Source organism: Dipodomys merriami, unplaced genomic scaffold (assembly GCF_024711535.1).
Source record: "Dipodomys merriami isolate MVZ:Mamm:240054 unplaced genomic scaffold, mDipMer1.0.p SCAF_10, whole genome shotgun sequence".
NCBI classification, from domain to species: domain Eukaryota; kingdom Metazoa; phylum Chordata; class Mammalia; order Rodentia; family Heteromyidae; genus Dipodomys; species Dipodomys merriami.
In genome coordinates this window covers 35,115,047-35,139,453 of record NW_027202271.1, presented here as the reverse complement: position 1 = coordinate 35,139,453, position 24,407 = coordinate 35,115,047, and the positions used below count along the sequence as shown (strand labels likewise).

The 24,407-nt window shown below is 37.0% G+C and overlaps 1 protein-coding gene across 3 annotated transcripts in view; it reads right to left on the bottom strand.

The window, feature by feature from the left end:
* Nav3 (neuron navigator 3) overlaps window positions 1–24,407 on the bottom strand; it is a 660,839-nt gene that overhangs the window by 571,737 nt on the left and 64,695 nt on the right. Inside the window, exon 1 of one of the 3 annotated variants that reach the window (XM_069989115.1) lies at window positions 11,285–11,337. The exons of the other annotated variants lie outside the window; for them this stretch is intronic. The gene's annotated coding sequence lies outside the window, so the exon portion shown is untranslated. Of the gene's footprint in view, window positions 1–11,284; window positions 11,338–24,407 lie in introns of those variants that run through there. 3 annotated transcript variants of the gene reach the window in all.

Below are 24,407 nucleotides of genomic sequence, written 5' to 3'. Positions count from 1 at the left end.
AAGGTCAGCCAGTAACCAGAAGAGCAGAAAATCAAAGTAAGCTAAAAACTCTTACCCACAGACCAAGGAGTCAGACAAGCTATAATGTAGGCATAATGGGAGGAATAAAGGGGATGATGCATTCGGAGGATAAATATGCTCCTCTCCGTGCCACCTCCTTTCTCATGCTAAAGTCCCTTTATCAGCAGCATTCTCAAAAGCAATGCTCTGGCATGAGAGCCACAGATATCAGCCAATGCTGGTATCAAAACCAGGAACCTTGTTAACAGCCAAAGAAAATCTACAGGATGCTGTGATCTTATGTAAGACGTGCAGGAGGTGAAGTTAAGTCCAAACTCATATGATGTCCCTGCTTTCGAAAAGGAAACTTCAAGGATCATCAGTGTATTTTCTGTAATAGCTGGGCAAACAGCTCAAAGCCTAAAGATTGTTAAAACAAAAGCTCTGGGGAATACATTTTTACCAAAATAGTCTACACAATGTATTAAGCTCCATAGCCTACTCATATTTTTTGTGAGGAGAGAGGTATAAATGGTATTTTTTTCAGAATTGGGGATCTTGCTAGACAAGCATTTTGCCACTGAGCTACATCCTAGTCCCAAAGTCTACTCTTTGTAAAATAAACTTAAATATTTGAGCTAGAATATAAGAGGGTTAATGTTATAATTTCACATAGCAGATGTTTCTCCATTAAGGTTTTTGTCAGGAAAACCAATATAAATAGGAAAACGCAAACATTCCAAGCAGCCACACAGTCCACAGCCCACTCACTAATTCCAAGTGATAGAGTTCACAGTCATTCACACTATGATTTCAGGGTTTATGCCCTTAACATTTTCTATAAAAAGAAGGTTCTTCTAGGGTATCTTCTGTACTCTTTTATTAAGTCTCATTTTTCAGCTGTCTAGACAGAAAGTTAAAGTTTACAGTGATACTCAAGAATTACAGGAAGGATGCCACTTAATCCCTTGGCACCAAAATCATAAAGCATAGGATGAAAAGAATTGATAAGCTGAACTTAAAGCTAAAAAAGATTTCCTGTCAAAGGACCCCAGTAAGAGAATGTGAACAGATGAACCATAGACAATAAGAAGTTGTTTTGGAAGTCATACTTGATAGAAGACATATCTGAAATATACAAAGAATATAACTCAGTTCTATTTAAAAGGACACAAAGCAGTGCAAGAGACATTTTACCAAAGAAATAATAACATGGCTGATAACATGTGAGATCACTATTTATTATGAAGCATCAATTAAAACCACATTGAGATATTATCACATACTAGCTAAACTGGCAAAAATAAACTTTCAAATGTTGGTAAGGATGAGTAGATACTTTATACATTTCTGGAAAAGACTATAAGCACACAGGGTATGAGATTGGCAGATTCCTATACATTAAACATCTCTTAGAACTCAACAATTCCATCCATAGGAATTCTGTTTTCTTTTTGAGAGGAGTAAAAATGTATCATAATAGTCTAAAAATGAAAACAACACAAGTCCACAGACAGGTGAATGTAGCACAGTTGTACAATGTTATACCACTCGGTGGGCTGTGCTACATGGACTCACTTCAAAAAATCAGGCTAAGGGGAAGAATCTAAACACAAAAGACTACAAAAGGTGTTTGATTTCACTCAGACACAACATCTAGAACATTCAAATATGTAGGGATAAAAAGAGTAACAAGGCCTGGCGCTGGTGGCTCATGCCTGTAATCCTAGCTACTCAGCAGGCAAAGATCTAAGGATCACAGTTCAAAGGCAGCCAGGGTAGGAAAGTGCATGAGACTCTTATTTCCAATTAACCACCAGAAAACTGGAAGTGGCGCCGTGGCTCAAGTGGTAGAGCGCTAGCCTTGAACTGAAGAGCTGAGGGATAGCACCCACGCCTAGAGTTCAAGCCCCACAACCGACCAAAAAGAAATAAAGTACCAATAATTGTCTACACTGGGACCTGCTGCAAAAATCACTAGTAGGAAGAACTGGTAATTGGAAAATTTCTAAAACTGAATTGCAGTGATTGTGGCACAACTACAAATTGATTAGAAATCACTAAACTGTACATCACAGTGAATGAACTTCAGAGTGCTTACAAATATATATATATATATATATATATATATAAAACTTGAGCAGAGTAATAATACCTTTACATGCATTTCCTTAATTTCCAAATAGAAAAAAAAAATGTTTAACAAGTACCAAACTTATTTTAGGGGTTATACTCTTCTCATCAGTAAGAATTAAAAAATGGTGATAAAGCTATATCATTTTCCAACTAATTTTGTGTGCATTAATTCTGTAAGGAAAACTGACCTGTGAGACAAGCACAGTTTGTTTTGAGAGAACCAAGTTCAAATTTAATCAAGTGAACTTTCAATAATCAGAATATTATCTTTTACAAACTTTTAGCTGGTAACCTCTCATTTTCCAGAGATTTAACACATTTAAAGGAATTCATCTTTTACCCAAAGCTTTTAGCAAATTCCAAAGAATTAAGGCAACAGGAAAGATGATTCTTTCTGACAGCATGTGTGATGTCAGTCAGAATCTTAGATTTTTTTGTTAGATGGGAAAATCTTAGTGACAGCTTTGAAAATATGATGTAGCCTTTTAGCTCTGTTGTCTTTCCTCTTATGAAAAGCAGAGAAAAATACTCATGTCTCACCTTCTTCCTAGGATTCTGACAGGCAGCACAGCCACATTATATTCATATCCTATAAATGGGTAAGAAAGGTTTGAACACTTGTAGTAAATCAACACATAAAGTTTCTCTAAAAATTTCTGAGAACGTTATTCAAGTTGAACTCCATGAGTCACAAAGTGGACTGGGGTCTGTCACAACCGATTATAGGAATTCCCTTCCTTCAGGAATTGAGGACCTGCATGTGAAAAGACTCCATGTCCTTATAATGCCAATGCCCTGCAGGGCAATGGAATATGGTCAGCCCCTTTGTCCCAATTGCTCCATTCATTTATAAGTCACATTTGAATACCTTTTTTTCTGGTAAAAGTTTCTCAATATTTAAATGGCTCCTGCAGTCCTGCTCCAGAAAAGTGCTACATCACTTTTTGATATGACTCAGATCATGACTCTACCCCCATGTAAGTGATTTTTGGCATGCTTTGCGACACTGGATGAGAAGATAACATATGGTACACAGCCCCAACAAACCCCTAATTGGTTGCCTGACAACTGCCGTGGGTGACAGTGAGTTACATCTATAAAGCAACTATCTCTAGCTTTGAAAAACTGCAGCTTAAAAATTCTTTGTGTTTAAAATTGGAAGCCTTGATTCGAGAGAAAAACAGCAATTCCAGTCCTCAATGGGATCGCTAATGAAAAATTTGCTTTAAGCATGGATGAGTGAACCAAATGCATATCCACAGCTGCTCCAATTAAAGAAGGATAACTTAAGTAAACAAAAGCTTTTGCATGTGATCTCAGTGAAAACAACAGTGTCTCGTGGATTCGTTCTTGGGACTGAATCAACTACACAATCACTTCTCCTAAAAAGTAGATACACATCACTATGCTCTTCCCTCATCTACCCTTAAATCAGCCTTCTTTTCCACTTCAAAAATGTCAGGAAATGCTTCTAATCTGTAAAAATGTTCCACCCAGACGCAACTGTTTGAATGCCAGTCAACAATGTGCAATTTCTAAATGATGAGTTGCATTTCCATTTATCAGCCAAATATTAAGAACATCTGGAGGGTGAGCTCAGTGGAGGGGAACTGCTGTTGGCCAGAGCAGAGAAGTTTGCATCCATCCCTGAAATCTCCTTATTGCCTAATGGCCTGGCTATTCCTAGTAAGCCTAAACAAGGTGATAATCAATAGAAATGTAATATATTACTTTTTACTGCTGTTAAAGAAGCTAAAATACCTTTTTTAGGCTCTTTTTTTTAAATTTGATTTTATTGTTAAGGTGATGTGCACAGGGGTTACAGTTACATACATAAGCTAGTGAGTACATTTCTTATCAAACTTGTTACCCCCTCCCTCATTTCTCTTCCACTTTTCTTTCCCCCAAGCCCCTCCACGTTGTACAGTTCATTTCCAACATTGTCTTGTGCATATTGCTGTTACACTGGTTCCCCCTTTGTCCTTTGTCTCATCATTTTGTTGTTCCCCTTCCTGTCCCTAGTTCAGATAAACGTAAATACAATACCCAGGATACCAAAATCAAATACAGTGACAATAGAGGATAAAACATAGGGGGAAAAACACAAAAGAAAAAAGAAATCCATAGTACTTTAAAAACAGCCAACAGGAAGTTGGCTCAGTGGTAGAGTGCTTGCCTTGCATGCATGAGGCCCTGGGTTCGATTCCTCAGCACCACATAAGCAGAAAAAAGCCGGAAGTGGTGCTGTGGCTCAAGTGGTAGAGTGCTAGCCTTGAGCTGAAGAGCTGAGGGACAGCACTCAGGTCCAGAGTTCAGCTCCCACAACCGACCAAAACAACAACAAAAACAACAAAGGAAAACCTCATTTCCGTATCTTGGAGTTTATTTCACTTAGCATCATCTTATATAGTCACATGTACATAGAACTACTAAACTATTCTGCTCATCTTCTAGGACTATCCTAGTCATATAGTCATTATTACAAATGAGGGAATCCATAGAACCTATGTTTCTTTGGGTCTGGCTTACTTCACTTAATATGATTTTTTCCGCAAGTCTTTCCATTTCCTTACAAATAGAGTGATGTCATTCTTTCTGATAGAAGCATAGAATTCCACTGTGCATATTCTTTCAGGGATCATTTCCATACAGTAGTCTCAGCAAGTTGAGCACCAGTGGGTCAGGCCTGCAATGCTAGCTATTCATAAGGCTGAGCTATCAGGATAGCAGTTCTAAGGCAGTCCAGGCAGGAAAAGTCTGTGAGATTCTGATGTTCTCAAGTGATAGACCACCACCAGCCTTGAGTGACAAAAGCTCAAGGATAGCACCCGGTACTTGAGTTCAGTCAAGCCCATGTACTAGCACAAAACAAAGCAACAACAAAAAATGCCAAGTAATCCTATACCTGCTTTAGAAATGTAGTTGTTACTGAATCCGAATAGAGAAACATCTAAAGTCCCCATATTTATTCTGCAAACAAAGTAAAGCACAGGCTGGATGATCAGTCAGAGAAGTCTGAACAAAGGTAACTGAAAATCACTATGTAGTGCTTGCTTTTAACTTCTAAAGAATTTTATAACATTTCAAACTGTCTTCTGGCAACAAGAACCCTACTCTCCTGCAAATCTAGACATCAGGAACATTCTCATTCAATCAACCAGGGCACATAGAATGTGTTGGCCATTAAGGGTACGAACTGAAAAACAAACGTCAATGAGAGCTGATTTCTATTTAATAGCAACCATACTCAACAAACTAAAAACAGATCTATTTAATGAGATATTTGTGCCTGAAAGTTTGGAAACGTATTACTCTGGCACTCACAAGTCAAAAGTACTAACCTTTATTTCTGTACTGTTATTTGAATTGTGGTTAGAGAAAAGATGTTTCATCTTATCTGTTTTTGCATGTATGCTGGTCCTGGAGCTTGAACTTAGAACCTAGGTGCTGTCCTTGAACTTTGCTAGGCTCTAATTCTAATTTGCTGATGATTATCTGGAAATAAGGGTCTCATGGACCTTTCTGCCCAGGATGGCTTTGAATCAAGATCCTCACATCTCAGCCTCCTGAGTAGCTTGGATTTACAGGTGTGAGCTACCAGTGGCCCCTGTTCATCTTCTCTTTTGAGGGACCACTTTGGTTGGAGGGCTATGGAACACTAAAGAAGGCTAAGTAATTCAGAATAAACACTCACATAAAGGAGTGAGGGACAAAAGGTGTAGGAAAAATTTATTTCCACTAGGAATTGGTGGCTCACACCTGTGATGCTGTCATCTCAGGAGGCTGAGATCTAAGAATCAGAGTTTGAAACTATTCAAAGTTCATAAGACTCTTACTCCAATTCACCAGCAAAAGGATAAGGGACAGTGCCCAGGCCCTGAGTTCAAGCCCAAGAACACACACACACACACACACACACACATACACACACACACACACACACACACACACACACACACACACACAATTCATTTCCATTCCCTTATCCTGAAATGAATCTAAGAATCTTTATAATGCCCCAGATCAGCCATAGTAACTTCTTGACTCCAGGACAAACAACCTTCATAAAGCTATTCCTTCCTTCAGGGTCTAGGACCTTTCCAGTCCCATAAACCATCTAATCTCCTTCCTTCCTTCCTGCCTGCCTGCCTTTCTTCTTTCTATCCTTCCTTTCTTTTTTTCCTTTCTACTTTCCCTCTTTCCTTTCTTTCTTCCTCCCTTCCTTCTTTTCTTCCTCTCATCCATCTCCAGGGCTAGTTCTCTGGAACTAGAACTCAAAACCTCATGCTCTCAATTTAGCTTTTACTACTCAAGACTTGGGTTCTACCACTTGAGCCAAATGTCTACTTTATGGCTTTTTGCTGGTCAACTGGGGATACTGGATCTTTCTACCTGCTTAGCTTCAAATCATGGTTCTCAGATAACAGTCTCATGAGAAGGTAGTATAAGCATGAGCCTCCAGTGTCTGGCCTAGCCTAGTCATTTTGAATAGCTTATGGATAGCTACTTATACTGTTAAGACCACTCAATTACTTTATTTTCCAGAATTCTCATAGTGAAGATGGATTCAGATACTGTCGCCGCTCTATAATGCTAATGCAAACCACTGCCTAGTGCTTGTCTTTAACTTCTGAATAAAACACAGTATTTTATTCATTGTTAAGATTCTCCTAGTATAATTTAGTGCACAGCTTCAACTTCCGCAGGTTGATACCTAATCGTTAAATGTGGCATCATCTCAAGTACACAGGATGCACATGCTCTCAAGGCCCAGAATAACATCTGCGCATCACACTTTGTAACCACAGCAGGATGGGGTATAAAACTCCCTCAGGAGATTTCAGGCAGAATCTAACATTGGTTGTTAGAGCACTTACTGCATCTCAAATATGGTAATAAACACTGTGTTAATAAAAGTGAAGCTAATATGTTACTTTGCTTTAAGAGAAAATCATTTGCTTTTAACTAGATTTCAAAGTAAGTCACAATTTTGTTTAAAACAAAGAATTCAATCCACTCATTCCTTCATGAGAGAAATTTGTTCTCTTTTGACATTGGGCTATCTTTAGAGGGAAGGACTACAAGATTCTAAAAACACTTGGTTCCACCCTAAGGGCCATGAATTATTTTATCTCTAGTTTACATCACAGTGATTTTAAAATACAATAATATGGTCCCATCTCAAATAAGTTTCCAGTGTATTCTGAGGAACATATTTCCATGAGAAAAACCATAATGATCATGTAATCAAGTAAATTTAGGAAACATTCTAGCTTTTAGCTCTCAATTCTCAAGGCTCTGAGAAGTTCTGTAGTGAAGGGCTCTGTTTAATTATGTAATCTAGCATGGTGCATATTCAGCTACAAGAGAAACTTTCTCATTTGATATTTTCTTCATATAATTATGGCTTGTGAATGCATGTACCTAAAATGCATATTTCTAACTGTGCTGCTGGCTGGCTTTAATCAAGGAGATTTCTATAGACTATTTAAGGAATATGAGATGATAAATAATGACAAAGATGATTGAGAAGTTTTTTTGCAGTGCCCTGGTACATTCCTCCATCTCTGATAGTTTGGTTTCTAGTTCTCTGTGGGAAGCAATCTTATCTCCATACTGTTGCAGTCTCAGTACCTAGCAGACATTCAGTAGCCTTTAGCTAAATAAATGAATAAATACCCTCCATATTTCCAACATCAGATGAAATGATTTGAATGCATAAGACTGTATGATGAAGTCCTGACATTCAGTAATTCAGAATGGAGTTGTTTTTTTAAATAGAGTTAAAAGGAGGTCATCTTGTATGATTTTTTGGGGGGGGTTCTGGTCGTGGGGCCTGAACTCTGGGCCTGGGCACTGTCCCTCAGCTCTTCAGCTCAAGGCTAGCGCTCTACCACTTGAGCCACAGTGCCACTTCTGGCTTTTTTTCTTTTTTGCTAATGTGGTGCTGAGGAATCGAACCCAGGGCCTCATGCATGCAAGGCAAGCGCTCTACCACTGAGCCACCTTCTCAGCCCCTTTGCTCAAACAAATGGGAATCTACACACAGAAAAAGATGCATACAGGCAGACAATGGCTGTGTGTGTAGCTGGAAGCCAAGGAAAAACGGAGAATTATGGCAAACAAAAATTAGGAAAAGGAAGGATTCTATCCTAAAGACATCAGGGAACACAGGCTGCCCCAAACAAAATTTCAGAACTCTACTCTCCAGAATCAAGAAGCAATAAATTTCTGATGTCTCAAGTTACCCACTCTGGGGCCCTTCATTATGGAAGCCCTTACATTTTACCCAGGTAGCTTACTATAGAGGACTTATAACTGTTTTGCATGTTGGCTTAATATAATGAACTGGGCTAGTAATACATTATTTTCTTTAGCACCATCTTTATAAGAGGTTCATTTATATATTGCTTTTACAAGTTGAGTTTTGTGTTTCATTCAGCAAAACCATACACTTTGGAGAAATTTCAGACAAGCAAAATGATAAAAAAAAAATCATACTCAGAGAAAGAAAACAAGGCAGTGTCTGATGAGCATTACTCTGAAATAGAAAAACTCTAAAAAGATGATCTCACAGCATTTTAACTATACTATTCTTGATATGCTTCACATCTGGAAAATTCGTTTTTTTCTTTCACATCTTGTGGTGGGCACTAAAAAAATGAACACAGAAATGTCTGGAGAATTGTCTCTAAGTTCTAGGTCAAGATCAACTTGTTTTGAGTCAAATAGTTATGGTCAAGAACAATGTAATTATATATTTCAATTGGATGAAAAATATCCATATTTTAAAAAGAGATATTACTTCACACTGATTCCATTGGGAAAGTGGAAAAAAAGGTGACTCTAAAATTTACAAGTTACAGAACCCCTAAGAAAAAGTACTTCTTTCAAAGTATAACTTTTCTATTATACAGGTATGTTCATCAAAAGCATTCACCATACTCATCTGACCTCAGAAATGTAAGGTTCCAGTTTCAGGAAAGACACCAGCAACTAGAGCCCTTCCTAGTTAGAGCTATTTAGAGCCTAGAGCTATGGTAGGCAGAAAAAGAGCCAGAGTCCATTGACTATAATCAGGCTTTCATGTGGATAGAGAACACAAAGGGCAGTTTCCTCTGACATCTTCACATACACTGCATAAGAATCTATGTTTGGCACTGGCTGTCCAAAATTAGAAATCTATTTTTCCTCCCAACAATCTTTTAATAGACATCCAAACACCCTGAAACTAAGTTTCTAATAAGCAACTTTACTAGTAGTATTAGTAAGTACTAATTAAGTGTTAAGTACTAAGTATTAATTATTAATACTAAAAAGGTATTAATAAGTACTACTGAGATAGTGCATTACCTCATTACAATACATATTATTTCATTAAAAATCCAAAAAGCAACTATGTAACCCTAGTTGAATGCTCAAATTTGAGTGAATATTCTATATCAAGTTAAACATAAAAAAGTTAAATATAGCCAGGTGAGGAAAACAGAGGTATAAAGAATACTTCATTGTAGTACAGCCTGATAAATCAGGCCTGATTCACACAAAAAGAGAGTAAATAACCATAAGTTAGTAAAAGGCAAATAATTTATATGATCTGAAGAGAAAGCACACTATAAAAGGAGGATGTTCTGAGGAGAGGATTACATAGGCACACTAGTTATGTGCATCTGACCATATAAAATAATACTTATCTAAATGAACTCCAGGAAATAGAAAGAAGAGGGCTTTTTTTCTTTGTTGCTGTTTTTGTTTTCTTTTTGTCTTATTTGCTCATTTATCTGTCTTTGGGAGGATAAGGAAAGGCAGAGAAATGGTGGAACAAAGGGTGAACAAATACAACAATGCTATTCACTAGACACTATGTTGAAATGAACTATACACCTTGTAAGTGGGGAAGAGGGGGGAACAGAGTGTGAGGGAAGGGGTGACACTGTTCAAAAAGAAATGTATTCTGTATCTGACTTATGTAACTATAACTCCTCTGTATATCACCTTTATAATAATAAATAAAAATAATACATTTGCCCAGCACTAGTGACTCACACCTGTAATCCTAGCTACTTAGGAGACTGAGATCTGAGGATCATGATTTGAAGCTCCACTGAGAAGAAAAGTCCATGAGGTTTTTTTTTGTTTATTTTGTTTTGTTTTTTGTCAATCATGGGGCTTGACCAGGTCTGGGCCTGGGTGCTGTCCCTTAGCTCTTCAGCTCAAGGCTAGCACTCTACCACTTGGGCTACAGCACCACTTCCAGTTTTCTGGTGGTTTATTGGACATAGGAGTTTCACAGACTTTCCTGCCTGGGCTGGCTTTAAATAGTGATCCTAATATCTCATCCTCCTAAGTAGCCAGGATTACAGACGTGAGCCACCTGTGCCCAGCTCCATGAGATTTTTTATCTCTAAGGATCCACCAAAAAGTGAAAGTAGAGCTATAATCCAAGTCAAAGAGCACCAGCCTTGAGTGATAAGAAAAGAGATAGCACTTAGGTCCTGAATTCAAACCCCACCTGGTAATACAAAAAGAAAAATTATTATGATTGATGATTGGTTAAATATCCTACTATTTCCTCTATATCTCCATGCTTATTGACTGTCTGATATATAGTTCATGTTCCAAGAATGTGTTTTAGGGTCCACATTTGCTTAAGGAAGCCCTTTTTTTTTTCAAGTAGGACCAACCAGTCCAAATCCATATGGGCAGCTGATGATATAACCATACTATGATAAAAAGTACTTTTTCAATATTTGCAAATCATTAACCATGGTGCATATAGAGCCCTTTCCCAATATACTATGGCTAGGCGCAAGTTGTATTAAAAAATAATGTGCAGTAAAGAATAAATTCCCCAATATTAGAGATTCAACATCTCATTACTCATTAATTAGAATGCATTCCTAATATCTAGACACCACACCAACAAAAAAAAAGCATCAATCATACATTCTGGCTTCCTAGTGATAGATATTTACACCTTAGCTCCAGAAACCAATGCAGTTCAGTCACCAACATTGTAATGACTTCATAACCTTGGGCTTAAAAGCTATTTTATAATAACTGGCTTTGTTTAAAAACTCAGAAATCTCAATCTCCTTCTCTAATATCAGTACAATTGAAAATAATATGATAGGAAGTGCCAACATACGTTAAATTTCATGCTGCTATTGGCTCTTCAGGATATTACCACTTCAGACAAAATGAGGAATGTCTGAGTAGAGAGAAATCCTGGCAACCTTTGATGTTCCATATCAGACAGGGAAATGCTACAGACTTACTCCTCTGCAAACAGCAAGCTGGAGGCCCTGGAACAATGCCAAAAAGAAGCAGGCATTAATGAGTTATTTTCTATTGTTACTCATGCTATGGCTGTGCCTTATAATTATGCAAACTACAAAAGGGACAATTGGAAGTCTAATCAGGATTAGGAAAAATCCTTACATTATCGCATTTTTTTTTTCTAAGCCACTTTTATTTTAGTATCTACTTAGCTAAGCTCACTCAGAATCAGTCCCTCCTATAATAAATCAATTTGAATTATTTTTGTCTTTTATGTTTCCTTATGTAACATAAATAAAATAAGTTAGAAACTGACCTTCCCCCAAAAAAAGATTAAGTCAGACCTAATTAGTTTATATGAAACCGGTGAGTGGGGTGGAACCAAATCAATATGAATTTTTTCCAGGCTACATTTTTTCTCATATACACTTTAATCATTGGAATCACTGCAAAATATCAAATTAGGTTATGAAAATGCTTGAATCCAACATAGAATACTAGAGTCTTCAATATGAAAGTGCCAGAAAAATCACTTTTAAACCAAACTTGACATACTAAATCAAATTCAATGTAGCATACGGGCTTTTGAATTGATTTTGTAGTATGTGTTTGGCATAATTCCAAAATTGTTCCATTATAAGATCTGAGCCCTTTCTTCCAAACTGGCTTTTTCCTATCTCAAAATTAGAATATTTAGCTATAAGGCAATATATTCTCTATCATAAATATTGATATAAATGTTTTAGAAAAGTAGTACTTGCTCCTAATAAAAATTATAAACTGCCTATGAGACAGGGGGGAAAAAAAAGAAAGAAAAATTCAAAGGCCTTTTTCCTTTCCAGATCCAATTTCTGCTTTTAGGGGTACATCACTTAACAAGTTATTGGGTATTCATTCTCTTATACATTTCATAAAGAGGAGCATCCTGCATTTTTTTCTACTTATTATGTCTTGGGCATCTTCCAACAATATCTATGTCATACTTCATAATGTCTTCACATTTCACTATATGGACTTAATCATAATTTAATCCGTTCCTAATTTATGATTATTTCAGTTGTCTTCAGCTTTGGGTTTTTACAAAACAATGTTATCATGAGCAGCCTCATCCATACATCTTAGGAACCTAAACTTTTCCTGCTGGTGGAAATGATTTATGTTGAGCTAAGGCTGCTGGTGTCCTTCATCTAGCTTGCCTTCTTCATTCATGCTTCTTCAGATGATTAGTATGTAAAATTGCCACTATTTGTACACCCAACTTCCTGCAAACTTTTTTTTTGTAGGTAATGGGGCCTGAACTCTGGGCCAGGGCCTGAACTCTGTCCCTCAACTCTTCAGCTCAACACGAATACTCTACCGCTTAAGCTACAGCACCACTTCTGGCTTTTTCTGTTTATGTAGTGCTAAGGAATCAAACCCAGGGCCTCATGCACGGAAGGAAAGCACTCTACCACTGAGCCACCTTCCCAGCCCTCTGCAAACATCTTAAAACATGACACATTTACTCCTCCTCTCTACATAGTTCTAGAAACAGGCTTGGAAAAGATAAACAGAGGAACACAGATTAAAATCTTTTCTAACATCCCTGCTTTTCCTAATCCTCAGTGAGTCCCCACAGGAGTCAATATACAAGTGTGTGTGTGTGTGTGTGTGTGTGTGCGCGCGCGAGCGCGCGCGCACACACACATGCACAAGCACTCTGTCCTAGAGCTTGAACTCAAGGACCATATACCATCCCTTGGCTTTTTTGCCCAAGGGTGGTACTCTGCCACTTGACTCATAGCTCTACTTTTGGCTGTTTGGTGGTTAATTACAGGTAAGAAAGAGGCTCACAGACTTCCCTGGCCAGGCTGGCTTCAAACTGCAATTCTCAGATTTCAGCCGCCTAAGTAGCTACGCTTGGACTATGGTTGTATCTGAAGCAGTAGAACACCAGACTTGAGCAAAAAAGTTAAACAAGAACTCAAGGTCCTGAGTTCAGGTACATACAAAAAATAAATAAATAGAGTTGGGAATGAACCTTATTGGTAGACTGCTTTCCTAGCATGCATGAAGCCCTGGGTTTGATTCCTCAGTACCACATAATCAGAAAAAGCCAGAAATGGTGCTGTAGCTCAATTGGTAGAGTGCTAGCCTTGAGTAAAAGAAGCTCAGGGACAGTGCCCAGGCCCTGAGTTCAAGCCCCAGAACTGGGGGGGGGGGGAATATATATATATATATATATATATATATATATATATATATATATATATATATATATATAGACTAAGGAGTTGAAGACCTGGTTTTAAATGTTTTTCAACCAAAATACTTGCAAATTTTAGGCATGTAATATAGCTGACCATCAATAAAGGTTCAGTTACAACTACTTTCACCTACTATATGCCAGATAGTATGTTAGGTATAAAATTTTCAGTTATAATAGCTACATGTAGCTATGAAATACATGACATGTAGCTAATAGAAGTTACAATGCTTACAGCAGTGTTATAAGAACAAACCAAATTTGAATACTAAAATCACACGAAGTACTTTATATAGCTCCTATGATATAGATACATAAATCAAGTGATAATCATTTAATTTATTATGTTAACTACATTTAAAATTATTTTTACCTTCTTTAAAATTTTTGTGTGTACAGAAATGTAAAAGTATCTTGGGGTTCATTTCACCTAACATTAACTTGTCTTACTATTTCTGCTTGTCTCAGACATATACTAGTTATTACAAATAAGGGAAACCATGGGACCTATGTTTCTTTGGGTCTGGCTTACTTCACTTAATATAATTTTTTTTTCCAAGTCTTTACACTTCCTAACAAATGGGGAAATGTCATTCTTTCTGATGGAGGCATAGAATTCCATTATGTATATATACCACATTTTCTTGATAGGCAAAATGAACCCCAAGATAAGGACTCAAATTGTTTTTCTTTCTTGCGATTGTTTCTAACATATCTATAAGATGATTTCTTTGTTGCTTTTTATGTCCCTCTCCCATGCTATAGCTCGTTTTCACTGTATTTGATGTTGGTATAATTTGTGGAGGGGAAGGGAAAAAACAAATTGTTTAAATAGGGATACAGGTGGACCCATTGCAACAATGAGAGGTACAAAATGTTATGTGGAAAAATGAACTTTACAACTTTGGGGTGGGGGAGGGGGCAGTTAAAAGGGCCGGGATGGTTAAGGGGAAACAAAGGAGTCAACAATGTTTGATAAGAAATGTACTCATTACCTTGCTCATGTAATTGTAACCCCTCTGTACGGTATTTTCACAATAAAAAAACTTATTAATAAAACCTCTTGGTTGTAGGATAAAATTTTCCCTTCATTCTCTTTCTAGAATCCAGGAAATGTAGCATTATTAAATGGATTCTCTTTATAACTTTAACATTTTTTCTGTAGTTAGAATTTACCAAATGGAATCTTTTAAGCCTATGCTTATCTTCTCATACTATGTTTTACACCATTGATTTTTATCCATAGTATAGAAGGAAACTGGGTATATATATATTAGTTTTATTATGTTATTTCTTTATACATACTTGATTGGGTTACATTCTATTCACTGAAAATAATTATTGGCATCATACCAATAAATTATTTACTTAATTCTTCCTTTAAAAAAAGAAATGTCAAAGTACATGCTCTTTTCTTTTATTTTTATTTTTATTTTTTTTTGTCTATCCTGGGCATGAGCACTGTTCCTGAGCTTTTTTGCTCAAAGATAGCACTCTACCACGTTGAGCCACAGTTCCACTTCCTGTGTTTTGAGTGGTTAATTGGAGATAGTCTTTTCTGCCCAGGTTCGGCTTGGAATAGCAATTCCCCAGATCTCAGCCTCCTGAGTAGCTAGGATTATAGGCATGAGCCACTGGCACCCAGCCAACTGCCCAGATTTTAATGTGCACCAGACTTACATCTCATGGGAGCTCTTGATAAAAGACAGATTCATGACTTAGTGTCCTGAATCATAGATTTCTTTGCACAGCAAGGCTACAGATCTCATGCAGAGCAAATGAGGCTCAGGATGTATCCCACACTGGATAGTGCTGGTCTCCATGTATCAGTTCCCATACCATAGAGGAGAGGTATAGAAATGGATGAAATAGTAAGTAATTACAATGTATTAGAGAAAGTGAACACTCTTGTCAACAACCAACTATATAAGTCCTGAATACAGTATATTGAACAGGATGCAGGCAAGTCTGTATGGTGTCACATTGTATGTTAGGGATCACTTGTGACCCATTATGGAAGATTAGAATTTTTAATAGTTGGTGCTTTATCACAATACCTTCAGAAGCATTGTTTCGGTGTGTTGAGCATCCTAACAAAAAAGGGTTAGTGTCTGTCAGTGTGTGGCATATTAGAAAACAGAAAACTTCCTGGTCTCATAAATTTAAAAATAACATGAGACTGAGAAAATTACATTGGCTTCTCGACTGCAGGATTTTTCAGAGCCTTCATATGTTCATGTACCTTTTATCTCCAAGAGAAAATAGTACCTAATATTTCCCAGGTGTTTTAGATATTAAAGCCCTTCACCTTCACTGCCATGACCACATTTCCTGAAGCAGTGCTTTGTGGGATACCAGCGCATGAAGTCACTCTCCAAAATGATCTAAAGTATCCAACTATTTAAAGCTTTTAAGAATCACTGATTAAGGACCACCTGCAATTACCCTCTGCTACATTCACCAACATGATCCTAAATAGGCTGGGAAATTTTAATCTGAATAAAAGAAAGTTGTTATGCTTTGAGAGTTCATCTATTAAACCAGTAGTACAATTCTTTAGAGATTTCATTCTATCACCATGAAATGCAATTTAAAACACCCAACATGATGACATGATATCACAGAATTGTAGGGACTCTACATAATTTTTCTCACAATTTGACAATTTTGTTTTCTTTACAATTCTATTATCATGTCTAATTGGGAATTTAATTTCAGTGACATACTTGTAGTACTAGTATTGCCCTCTTTTCAGAACAAAGACATAATGAAATCTTACCACACCATTCAGTACATAATTTACTAGTTAGGCTGAGATCTCTTTTTACTAAATCATAACTCCCTTACAGTGTAAGGTATACAAATGATGATATGTCTATATCATTTCTTAACAAATTCTACCTCCATGTCTGCAGGAAATCACAGAACACAGGATGAGGCTGAGGTCTACAAGCTAGTCCTCAACATCTTTGAATAACCACTGGCAACATCTAGAAGATAACAGGACCACATTACTTTTACAAAATTAACTTGTTAAATTGAAAAAATACCTAGGTTAATATTAACATGTCAATAAAATTAGTAGACCTTTGTTTTTGTTGGTTCATTCGAGAATGATTACTTGCTGTAGGAAATTCACTATTTGAAAGTGTTACTACTTACACCTCCACAGCATGTGGAAAAGTGCTTGCTAGATAAGAGTTCAAGAAATACTTTTTAATAAACATACACTGCTCTTAGATGAAAAGCACTGTAGCATGAATTGATCATATATTTGTTGAAGATTAGAAAAGGTATAGAATCTAAAGACAAAAAAATCATAATCTTTATACACCATTCATGTCCAGCCTTTGCATATATACTTTAAGGCATTGACTTTTTCTATATACATGCAATCGTACACTGTAATATGGTCCCCCTAACATTAGGAGCATGAAATACAGCCACACTGCTTCCTTATAAATAGCTACACTGTCATACTATAAATACACAAAAAAATATGAAATGCTCTAGTATTTAAATCTTGAGTGATTTTTCACCTCTTCCAGCTCATAATCTCCTTTGTCTGGAAAGAAATGTAAACTCATCAAATTGTCATGTGCATACCTGTTTATTGTCATGTGCATACATTTTTCTAAAGCCTTTGTGGTGTGGTATGGTGCAGCACATTTATAATCGCAGCTCTTAGAAGGTGAGGTACCAGGAGTGAGAGTTAAATGCCTTGGGCTCTATGAGTTTGAGGCCAGTTTCTACTAAATAAAAAGACCCTGCCTTGACAAAGAAAATAAGTAAATAAGTAAAGGACAAGAAGGACAAAAGGAGGGAGGAAGGAGAGAGGGAAAAAAAGAGAAAGAGAGAAAAAGGCAAAACATTCCTTGTTACACATTTCCAAACCATTCATCAGAAGGCCTTCACTTCTATTCTATCAAGCAATACCAAAAACTTATCTTCTGCGTTTTAGCCACAAGTCAGGGGCTATAACTCAAGAATTCCCCTTTCATCACTTTCTACCTCAGTATCGACAAATGGCATCCACTAAACAACATGGATGTGATAGCCACTATATGGGGCTTATAAAGTATAACCTCTCCTTCAGGAAACCAACCACACAAAACTACAATAAAAAAGGATTTATCCTCAAGTACACAGGAGGCAAAGAATCCCTGAGCTCAACACAGAAGAAATAACACTGTGAAACTCAGAGCAGAGGAGCAAATTCTATTGTGTAATGTGTTAGCTTTTTACTTTTGTATGCCAATGAGAGTACAAAGACAATAATTTGATCGCATTACTGGGAAATGAGGTATTAGGTGATAGTTAATGGAGTAAAGGGGAGATGCAGTATTTTCTAAAATTAGTAGATAGTGCATGTGACCACAGATGGGTCATATAAAGAATAGGTTCTTTGCAGATAGGTCTGCAAAGAATATGAGAGGATATTTTTATTAAAACTGCAAATAACAATGTTGGAAAGTTTAAAATATATTAGTCCTATCATATTAGATTAGTAAGAGCATCAATCCTAGTACAGAAAATCCAGTGATCCAAGTATCTAAAAAGTTCAGGAAGAAGAGGACCATTGCAATTGGAAGACACAAACTTATGTAATAAGTTTTGGAGCTAGTTTGTGTCAACAGACATGAAACAGTTCAATACACAAATTTTCATCCATTCACAAATCTGCTGTTGCCTTCCCCCCCCCTCCTCACCGATGTCCCTAATGTTAGTCATCTTCCAGCAAAGTTAACTTTAACCTTTTTCTGGGCTCTGGCTCCAACTAAGTTTCTGGTGGGCAGTTACATTCTGATTTAGAAGATCCCTTTTAGAACCATGAATTATGTCACATTCTTGTTAGAAATACAACCATTAGCTAATCAAGAGGCCCTCCAAGGCTCAAGCTAGGGTCTAAGAAGAGTCTGGAAGTTTAGGAGCAATGAGAAGCTTAACTGGACTATCCTGCTTGAGTCCAATTGAAAAGCAGGGAAAAAAAGAGGCAATTAGACAGTTTTTTTATGTTGTTGTAAAGCTAAATTATCTTTTCCACCAGAACCACAGTCTATGCCCTTAAAAGATGAATGCACTCTGCCAATCTCTGGAGGACTCCTAGATAACTGACAACACAGGTTATATCAGAGGTCCATTTTGGGATGGGGAGAGGGAGAATGATAAGAGTATGATGTCAGAAAAATCATGTCATGTTCTATTTCAGACCACCACTGCAAATGGAACTGCTGAGTTCTCTTAAAAATTTGTCTAATACTTTCTCTGTAGCAAGTACCATTGTGGGAACTAAAAAGGAATTGCAGAGAGCAACAGGGAGGGGCAAGTTATCCCTGTGCAATTCTCTGTTTCCATTCTCTGGATTAAATGCTGATTGAAATTCTCAGTGGCTCCAGATTTGAACTAAACACCAAATAAGTGTCAATGAATGAAACAACACAACCACATTCCTCAAAAAGCTACAATTTACTTCTTATTTCCTGCCAACTTCAGTTTTGTTGTTTTTCTTGCAGCCTTTACTGAATCTGAACCCTTGAATCCTTAGACTGTAATTAGCCTGTCCAACAGAGGATCACTACAAATAATAATTTAAGGGCTGAATCAAAAAATGTTCCAGTTTTAAGTGATGCCAATTCAAAATTATAAACTTCTTAGCATAATCACAAAGCATGAGATGACACTGACCAATTTGCCTCAATGTAGAGCTGCTAATTTCTGAGGAACTCATCTGAATCTTTCACCTATTATGTCAATGCTTCCTTTCAACCTCCCCAAATTTCTCCATCTATAGGCGGAATCACCTTTCCACATTTTTCTACATTTCAATCAGTGATACCCTGAGTTAAATTGTCTTCCCTACTAAGACCCAAAGCATATTTCCCTTGATTTCTACTTAGAAGGTACATTACAAGATAAGCCTCAATTAGATTACCAATTCAAAAATTTTTCAAAATGGGATTTCATTTAATTAGATTTGAGTGTTAAAAAAACATTATATTTAGCATGAGGAGATGAAAGGGTTTTGCTTAGGCAAAGTTACACGTAATAATGTTAGAAAGCTTTACCATGTAGGTGATAATTAAGTCATCTCTGCTGCGCTATCACAGAATCTGAACATGGAAATGAGCCACACATATGAAGCAAGATAATATAAACAATGATAAAATGTGAATGCAGGATATAGGTTAAAAAAAGAAACTTTGAACAACTCACATACAGTTAAACTACAGCTTAGGAACATGTATTGTTGGTGGCAAGGAGAGGAAAGGGGGGTGAAGTCATAATATTCAATGGATATGTGTGAAAATGGAATCAGGTAAACTGAGGGGATGGGTGGACCTGGGAGAAATGGGGAAGAATGATAGAAAGGGAATCATTAACCAAGATGCATTGTACTTACAAACTGATGTGTTGAAATCCCCTTTGTATGACAACTTAAAAGATATTTTAAGTAAAAAAAAATTAAAGATGGGAGCACACAGAGATTCTTCTAGTATTATTTTGGTATTAACACTATAGCAATTAAATATCTGGAAAACACAGGGAAGTTTTCTCAGAAATTTTGACTAACTGTACAATAGAAGAGCCCACTGCATCTTATGGTAGTAAGTGAGAACACTCACAGTTGTATGATCATTGAGATTTTACAATACAGCCTAATTTTACTAGGAACGTAAATTCTATCCGTATTTATGCAGATAGGTTTCATAACCACAAAAACTTATTTTATATCATGGGAATGTGGGATGCTGAATCTGAATGCACCAGAAAAAAAAAGATCTGCAAATAACTACCCTAGAAGTCGAAACAATGCACAATCATGGCACAATGATCCTAGTTTGCAGATGTGCACATGTCTTTATTAAAAAGGTTATTCCTCACGATGGATGCAACAACACCAATTACTCTCTATTCCTAAACCTCTATACGCACAATGAGGGGATCAGGACTTGAAACAGTGCCATGGTGTAAAAGGAAAATGATGGAGGAGAAGAAATGAGCTTTGGATTAATGAGCTGGCATACGCACCCCGGCCTTAATGGGCAGCGCTGACAGGGTTCAATTATAGCCGAGTGTGCAGCATCATTACTGCCAGTGGCTGTCACTTAGGGTGCTGGTGCAGAAGAAAAACCAACTGACTGCAGACAAAGGAGAAGGGAAACATGAAAACAAAAGACATTTACAGAGCATCTTCTAGAGCAAAGTCCCTATAACCCAACACACACACGCACGCACGCACACACACACACACACACACACACACACACACACACACACACACACACAGAGGCACACATGCTCTTTGTGTTTACACCTGGTGAAATTTCCCTAGCTTGGCCTACTAATTGATTGCTACACCTAGGGTTTTGGGGCAGAAATGTTGAATTAAGAGTCAGTAAACAGGGCAGAAATTTTAAAAGGGTACCTTAAATACTACCTTTCCTATAAAATAAATTCACATTAAAAGTGTTCCTTTTCTAACTGAGCACTGTTAATCTTATAGTTTTATTAGTCTGTCTCAGCCCATTAACAATTACCCTTAAGTTCTGTAATAATTTTTATTACAGCATCAAAATAAAAAATTTTAAAGGTTGCATGAATAATTACATGTAAATTTTCTAAGCAATGTAAATTAGCTTTATATCTTGATCTTTAAATGGAAGGAGTAATGTGCTAGATGGAAATTTCATAAGACCCGACTAATAAAAATTTTAACAATGTGTGGGATAAAGTCTTGTCACACACAAAAAATCCATTCCTTAATGTCTTCTAAGAATTCACTTACAAAAGACAAAAGGCTGTCTCTTTCTCAAGACTCTCCTATGCTTCTTTAGAAACAAACACATTTAACGGATTGAAAAGCAGTAAGTTTATGTGAATAAAAAGAATCAGTTATTAGTATAAGACTATATATCTATAAATTGATATTTACTCTATAAAATTTTTAAACAACATGTATTTAGTATTTTTGGATGTGCAGCATAGTGGTAAATTATAATGCTGACATTTTTTCCTCCCAGGAAAAACATCTCCAGGTGACTCCAACAACCCATCTTTAAATAATAACTGGATTACTTTAATAATGTATGTCCATCAAAAGCAAAATCAATTTTAGTGGAGAACATTCAGGAAATGCTTTATGGGCTTTCAAAAAGAAAATAAAGAATAGATAATTCTGATTACTCAGAGGATAGTTTTCAGCCCCCTTCTTAAAACCATAACAAATGTGTACAGTTGGGCTTGCTTAAGTCTGAGGGAATAATCCATAAATGCACCATGCAGAGATTACTAAAATATGGAGACATATACAGGGAGAAATACCTTAAATAAAAAGATTTTTTTCATACCAACTAAAGCATGCCTTGGAAAAAAAAACAGTATACATTCACATTTTTAAAATGACTAAAAGCAGTCTTTTTTTTGGGGGGGGGGTCCGGTCGTGGGGCCTGAACTCTGGGCCTGGGTACTGTCCCTCAGCTCTTCAGCTCAAGGCTAGCGCTCTACCACTTGAGCCACAGCACCACTTCTGGCTTTTTTCTTTTTGCTTATGTGGTGCTGAGGAATCGAACCCAGGGCTCGGGCATGCAAGGCAAGTGCTCTACCACTGAGCTACCTTCTCAGCCCCAAGCAGTCATTTTTTAACCAGGGATACAAATTCTGACCTTTTGAATAAAGGTAGATGCTAGAAATGAGTCTCAATGACAACTCTGAATGGAAGACACGATATCAGCCAAATTTATTTTTTTGTTTTGTTTTGTTTGGTCTGGTTATGGAGCCTGAACTCTGGGCCTAGGCGCTATCCCTCAGCTCTTCAGCTCAAGGCTAGCGCTCTACCACTCTTGAGCCACAGCACCACTTCCGACTTTTTTCTTTTTTGCTTATGTGGTGCTGAGGAATTGAACCCAGGGCCTCATGCATACAAGGCAAGCGCTCTACCACTGAGCCACCTTCCTGGCCCCCAAATTTGTTTTTATGTTATTATATATTTCCTCATTCTAATACATAGACATAATTAGAATACTAACAAAATTAACTTATTTCAACAAAGTATTCTTTTGGTAGAGATAGCTACACTCTGATGGTAACTTCCAACATAGACCAAAGGTTTAAGTCACTGTCGGCCCAGGACCTTTCTACCTAGATATTCCACATCCTGCACCTGCCAACATTGTTAGTAGTGAGGCCTGAAGTCAGGCCTTAACTGCCTGCTCAGTAACTACTGTAAGAACTAACATCCCTTCATCTTAGGAAGGCTCAACACAAAGGCCCAACAGCTCTGAGCATATGATCATATAAAATAGTATTTACCAAAACCAACTCCAAGAAATGGAAACAGAAGCTTTTGTTGTTGTTGTTTTCATTATCTTTTCCTTTTGTTGTTAGTCTATTTGTCTTTTGGAGGGTAAGGGGGGACACAGAAAGAGTGGGACAAAGAGCGAACAAATACAGCAGAGGTACTCACTATATACTATGTGTAAAATGAACTGTACAACTTGTAGGTAGGGAAGGGAGGGAAAACCTGGGAGAGCACAAGGGAAGGGGTGACACTGTTCAAAAAGAAATGTACTCATTACCTAACTTGAGCAACTGCAACCCCTCTGTATATCACCTTTACAATAACAATAAAATATTTTTATTTAAAAAAAAGAACTAACATCCCTAATCTGCCTGGAATTGACTCACTCCCTCATATTTACTTCCCATCCAGACTCATCTCTCCAGTCAACTGAACAACCTTGCTAGTTAGTCAAGTTGAAACATCACATAGTACCACAGGAACCCAACATAGAAATGAACACAAGAATTAACCATGTAACTCCCATAGTGTATAGGCGAGTTGGGGATCATTGTTTTGCAGTACACAGTAGATGACACCAAATAGCTCCACGAATATAAACTAAGTCACTTAGGCCAACGAGTTCCTGAACAACTTAATACAGTCTTTACAAAGTCTTAGTAAGCTACAAGTATGAAATTACTGAAATGTACTACAACATCTAAGTGCAAGGCGCTTGGCTATTGGAAATTGTTGACTTCCCCCTCCCCACCCTTTACTGTAATGCTGACTTCATTACATGCTCAGAAACATAGCACTTTGTGGCTTGTATCCCCCTGTCAGATCTGCCAAGCTAAGCCACAGAAGTGTAGGATGAAGACTGCCACAGCTTAAGTGCTGGGCAACCACTAAAAATATATTTTACATATACCTCTGATCTCACTAACATAATTGGCAGGGACTAAAATATATTGCAATCCCGCTCATCACTTCCTGCCTACAGTGCTAGGAAGTTAAAAGAAAGATCTTGTCTTTAGCTCCTTAAAAAGTCCCATTAAGGTTTTATTCAGACCATTTGTTGTTACCAAAACACAATTTCTTCTCTTCTGAAGATTTCAAATGTTATCATCAATAATATTCTCTTTAACTTTTAAGATAACGGCAAGCTACATACCAAGTCTTACATATAGTGATCAATGGAAAGGAGGTGAAACTCACTAAATATTTTTAAATAAATAGGACAATATAAACTGATTTAAGTTTTTGTATATATTTTTGACCTTTTAGTAGTATTATAAATCCATTTCCATATTAAAAAGAAAAATAAAGTTGGCAGAAATTAACATTAGTGTTTAAAATTTTAGTTGCAATTCAAACTCAACTTAAAAACAATTATTTGCATTTCTCCCACTGTAAGATGTATGGTCTGCAGCATGTGTGTGTAACTGCTTCTCAAATCTTTTTTTTTTT